Consider the following 6,000-nt stretch of genomic DNA (forward strand, 5'->3'; position numbering starts at 1 on the left):
CTAGCTACTTGGGAAGCTGAGATGGGAGGATTGCTTGGGCCCAGGAGTTCAAGGTTACAGTGAACTATGCCGCTGCACTGCAGTAGGCTGGACCAATAGAGTGAGACCCTATCACAAAAAAAATAAATAAATAAATAAAAATAAAGAATAAAAAAAAAGTTTGGTGAGCTAAAGGAATAGCAAAATGTTCAATACAGTTCTATTATAAGGATAAGTAGCTCCAATTCTAGAAAATAGTGAAATATAAGAACTTACCTCTAAGTACAAGGCCATGACCCCTGAAAGAACAATAATAGCTAAATAAATTGCTACTTTGTTTTTCTCCAACATTGCTTTATAGTTGCTATAGGAATTAGATCTAGGCCAATGAGAGTCAATATCTGCTTTCTTAATAAACATTTTCCCTCTAAGCTTATAACTCTATTTATTTATTAAGCTTAAAATAACACAGAATGTCTTCATTATTATGGAAATAAATATTTCATTTTCTGATTCATTTAACAAATATCAAGTGCCAGTTTTGTTGTGGGAATAGTGCTTAGTACAGAAGAAACGCTGATGACTGTGTCTGTGACAAGGAACCTTTAGCGAGGAAACAGACGTGCAGACAACATCAATATAAATCAGATAACTGGTTTGAAGAAATAACGTACAGAATGCTACAGGAACTCAGAAAACAGCTTTCCTATGTCACCTAGAGACAGCAGGGGCCTCATGGAGGAAGCAGCATTTAAGCTGAGAAGCAAAGGCTGAATAGGAATATTCTAGATAGTTTAATATGTGAGACTGGAAGGATATTCTAGGAAAAGGAAATAGCATTTCACATATCAACTGTTCTCAGTGAGGAGAACATGGGAACGAGATGAGACAGGAACATAGGACCAGTTGGCCACTGACCTCAAAGGGATTTGCAGGTATGAGATCTGTGTGGTAGAAACTACAAGTACTGCAAGAAGTTGGAGAAGAGAGGTTTCCTGAGGTACAGAGATGCCAACTTTGTGCAGAGAGTAGAATTTGACTAGGACTTGTCCTTGGAAAGACTGAAGGGAACATTGCTCCAGGTTTGGTGAGCAATGTGGACCACTGTCCAGACAGGTTGCGTCAGTGTGCTCCCCGTGTTGGAAAGTGAAATGTATAAACCTGTCTTTAGCAGAGGCACATTTTTGAGATGGTAAAATTAAAGATGGACATGTTACTGGGACATGTTATCCAAAGCTAAAAATTCTGGGGAGCACTTAAGGCAGTAAGACAGAAAAGTGTAGCAGAAAATGCTGTAGCTGGGAGTCAGTGGATTCAAGAACTGGTGGAGGTTATCATTGGTTCTGTGATGTTGGAAATATCACCCAGTCCTCAAGTTTCTGGAGCTATAATGTATACAATGAGGATTGTTAAACTTCATAATCTGTAAGGCCACTCCATTTCTAAGATGCCACATGTGTTTAATAAACAGGGACCTGTTGAAATTTTTAGTGGGTTTTGTTGTGGTGCTGTTGTTATTTGGCCTTAAGAAGGCAGTATTAAGTTTAGGGAACTGAGATTTGGATCCAAGGATTTTGAGTTTAAGTTTTGTCTCTGCCTCTTGCTAGCTTCATGACGTTGATCAAGAAAGTCATTTAGTCTTCTCGAGACAATTTTCTTATCTGTGAAGCTGGGATGATGTTTGCTTTGCCTAAAACATAGATTTTTGAGGATCAAATGTGATGACTATATAAAATATTGTGTATTCTATAAGGTGCTACAGGAAATATTTTAAAAGACGTAAAGTGGTAGACTATTATGGTAATCTTATGTGAGGAGATATAATTTGGAGATAAGTAGTACTTATGAGAAGAGAGAGCTACAAACATATAAGACATTTTGAATGAAATATAGATAGAAAATAGATAGTGACTTATCCCACACTCTCGTTGACGAAAATGAGAGATGGAGAGAGTGAAGATGGCAACAGTGACTAAGGAGTGTCGATCACGTTTATTTAAAATCTCCGTGCTGGACACTGTAGAAAATCTATTTTAATGTGAATGGATAGTGTAATAAAGTAAGTTTTTGTGATCTGGTTCAAAAGTAAGCCAAAATGAAAATTTTACTTGCAAATTTCAAGAAGTAAATGGAAAGAGAACCAGGCCTTAGAAAAATATTTGCATTTCTGTATTGCCCAGTAATATTTTTATATAACACATTTTAGGTAATAAAAGTTTGATAATTTATTTGTCTATTCTGGAAAGGAAAAAAGATAAGCTATAAAGCAGTATAATTTTATCAAATCATTTTTCGATACCTTATAAGTGAAGTCAGAAAACTAGAAGTGAAAAGGGAATGCTTCTAGAAACTGTAGTGAGGTCTGCATCAAATCCAAAGACATGTTTGTGCTCCAGGTTTCCTACAATTGCTACCATAAAGGGAGCATTTCAGACCCAGTGCTCTGTAATGTGGTTTCTTTCCTCTGGAATTCCTCCAATCCTTCATGAATAGCTGGAAGAATGCAGACCTCTGGAGGCTGTATTTTACAGGTTGCTATGGAACTGTCTAAATATTATGAACAGTGCAGTAGTATATGACATACGACAGCCCACTGCCATGAAATTAGGGCAGCTAGAAATCATTTCCATACCCTTGAAATGTAAGTTTCTAGTTTAAAAGAATGGCATGAATGTTTTTCCTAAATAAATTATCCTTTATCACGCTAAGTTAGATCCTGGGTGGAGATAAGAAGTCTGGGACTTCAAAAGAACTTTAGTTCAGAGAGAGGCCTGTAGACCCTAACAAGCAAATACACAAGCAGGCCAGGGGAGGCCTACTGAGGGGAAGGAGGAATATAAAACTTGATAGTTTTCAGGATATAAATTGTAATGTTGATGTTACAAAAAGAACTGCTTTAAAATCTCACTCCAAAAGTGTGCTTGGAGGTAAACAAGCTAACGTAACTTCGGGATCAGTCAAGTCACCTAGAGCAAAAACAGGGCTTCCTCTTTCAACACCTTTTTTTTTTTTTTTTTTTTTTTTTTGTGCTGTGAGACCCCCAAACTCTCAGCTACTCAGGGTTTGATGCTTGACTTTTTCTCAGATTCCAATAATTGTTTATGAAACCTGATTCAAATTTTAAGTCAGAAGTTACCCACCATAAAACACACCTCCCCCTCCTCCCTGGTTCTACTTAAGTTTCATTTAAATAAGAAATACAGCTCTCTGGGTACATTTTTTTGAATAACAGTTCTGTGAATGCTATTTGCTTCTGCAGGTTATGCCAAAGCCAGTTTCCTCTCTGAATGAATGTTTCTAATGTGCGAATTCAAAATACAACAAGCCTACGTCATAAGCTGCACTAAGTGAACAGGAACTAAGTGCAGCTGGGCTTTGTGGCTTTTCTTGTTTTCTTTCCTTTTTTCTCCTCTTTTTCAGACAGTTGCTATTGAATAGTTGTTTCTTTTTAATGAAAGAGGGTAAAACATTTCTCACAAATCCTTTTCCCTGCACCAAGAAATTCAAATTAAACAACTGAAAATGTAAAAGAAACAAATAAGTTTTACTTTGCAAGATGTGGGGGAACCCATCTGTCTGAGTATCTGGTTCAGTTTCATTAGGAGTGGCAAGTATTCACTTCATGTTTCCTCTCTATTTTCTTATCTTCCCTGCCTGGGAAGAGAGGAAAATCGCCTTCCCATTTTTCTTTTTCGGTTTCTTATTAAAATAGCATACAATATCTTTTAAAAATACATTTTTGTTTATGTAAGGTGTTTTAGATATGCCACCTCCTGAATATCCCTATGCAGAAAAAAAGTATAGACTCCTACTAACAGTGGAAAACCATCCCTATTTCTCCACATCCTCTCCAGCACCTGTTGTTTCCTGACTTTTTAGAGATCGCCATTCTAACTGGTGTGAGATGGTATCTCTTTGTGGTTTTGATTTGCATTTCTCTAATGACCAGTGATGATGAGCATTTTTTTCATATGTCTATTGGCTGCATAAATGTCTTCTTTTGAGAAGTGTCTGTTCATATCCTTTACCCACTTTTTGATGGTGTTGTTTCTTTTTTCTTGTAAATTTATTTAAATTATTTGTAGATTCTGGATATTAGCCCTTTGTCAGATGGATAGATTACAAAAATTTTCTCCCAATCTGTAGGCTGCCTGTTCACTCTGCTGATAGTTTCTTTTGGTATGCAGAAGCTCTTTAGTTTAATTAGATCCCATTTGTCAATTTTGGCTTTTGTTGCCATTAATTTTGGTGTTTTAGACATGAAGTCTTTGCCCATGCCTATGTCCTGAATGGTATTGCCCAGGTTTTGTTCTAAGATTTTTATAGTACTAGGTCTTACATTTAAATCTTTGATCTATCTTCAGTTGATTTTTGTATAAGGTGTAAGGCATGGGTTCAGTTTCAGTTTTCTGCATATGGCTAGCAGTTTTCCCAACACCATTTATTAAATAGGGAATCCTTTCCCCATTGCTTGTTTTTGTAAGGTTTGTCAAAGATCAGATGGTTGTAGATGTGTTATTTCTGAGGGCTTTCTTCTGTTCCATTGGTCTATATATCTGTTTTGGTAAAGTACCATGCTGTTTTGGTTACTGTAGCTTTGTAGTATAGTTTGAAGTCAGGTAGTGTGATGCCTCCAGCTTTGTTCTTTTTGCTTAGGGTTGTCTTGGCTATGCAGGCTCTTTTTGGGAAGGATCTAGAACTAGAAATACCATTTGACCCAGCAATTGTATTACTGGATATATACTCAAATGATTATAAATCATTCTACCATAAAGACACATGTACATGTATATTTATTGTGGAACTATTCACAATAACAAAGACTTGAAACAAATCCAAATGTCCATCAGTAATAGACCGGATAAAGAAAATGTGGCACATATGCACCATGGAATACTACGCAACCATAAAAAAGGATGAGTTCATGTCCTTTGCAGGGACATGGATGAAGCTGAAAACCATCATTCTCAGCAAACTTGTGATAACAAGAACAGAAAACCAAACACCATCTGTTCTCACTCATAAGTGGGAGTTGAACAATGAGAACACATGGACATAGGGAGGGGGACATCACACACTGGGGCCTGTCAGGGGGTAGGGGACTAACGGAGGGATAACATTAGGAGAAATACCTAATGTAGGTGATGGGTTGATGGGTGCAGCAAACCACCATGGCACGTGTATACCTTTGTAAGAAAACTGCACGTTCTGCACATGTACCCCAGAACTTAAAGTATAATAATAAAAATAAATAAATAAATTGAGGTGGGCAAAGTGAACAAAAAAAAAGAAAAAAAAATGTAGAATAAGTAGGGGAAGTTTAAAAATATCTGTTAAATGTCTCAGGTTTTATATCATCAAACCTTCCAATTTTCCTTTCTTTTTGAGGCTCTTGATGTACAGTAGAAGAAAGTCAGCAAGAAAAGATTAAAGTTCAACTACAATCAAGAGTAAACATAATAAACTCATAAAGCAAATCAAATTCTGTGACTTCCTTGGTATTATCTTTATATATTTTTTAAATAAGTGGCTCATTCATCTAGTCTCTAAAGTAAGTTTTGCTATTGAGTTTCTCTTAATATATTCCACATAAGAAATGCTTTATATGCATGAAGCCTGTGCGACTGAGTTTTTCTTCAAGCATCAAGCAAGAGATGGGAGTGTAATGGACCAATATGAAGAAATGCTTGGTTTTATTTATGTTCCAGTCAGAAGTTTCCAACCATTGCTTTTCCCCTATGACACGGAAATCTACACAATCAACATATAACTTTAAAAAATGCCTGACATGAGAGATAATTGTATTAAAAGATACTAGTATCAGAAGTGTGCACAAAGGTAAAAGCTGTTATCTGTAAACAGATTAAAAACCAACAGAGTTCTCCAGTACCCATCTGTACTCTTTCTGCCTGTGGCCCTGCTTAATGAGACACAGACTCTACTGAATGGACAAAAATCACCTGATACTTGCTATTGTTGAATTTCTGAAGAAGGAAATTGATTAGTCAACTGTGTCATCTA

General features: G+C 36.4%; 1 long non-coding RNA gene across 2 annotated transcripts in view; it reads left to right on the plus strand.

Annotated features, from left to right (window-relative positions):
- Window positions 1-5,461, plus strand: part of LOC110741629 — a 32,259-nt gene extending 26,798 nt beyond the window's left edge. For both annotated transcript variants that reach the window (XR_002518171.2, XR_004179437.1), the window contains one exon: window positions 5,368-5,461. This is a non-coding gene — a long non-coding RNA (uncharacterized LOC110741629). The remainder of the gene's footprint in view (window positions 1-5,367) is intronic.
- The last annotated feature ends 539 nt before the right edge of the window (window positions 5,462-6,000 follow it).

Source organism: Papio anubis, chromosome 1 (genome assembly GCF_008728515.1).
Source record: "Papio anubis isolate 15944 chromosome 1, Panubis1.0, whole genome shotgun sequence".
NCBI lineage: Eukaryota > Metazoa > Chordata > Mammalia > Primates > Cercopithecidae > Papio > Papio anubis.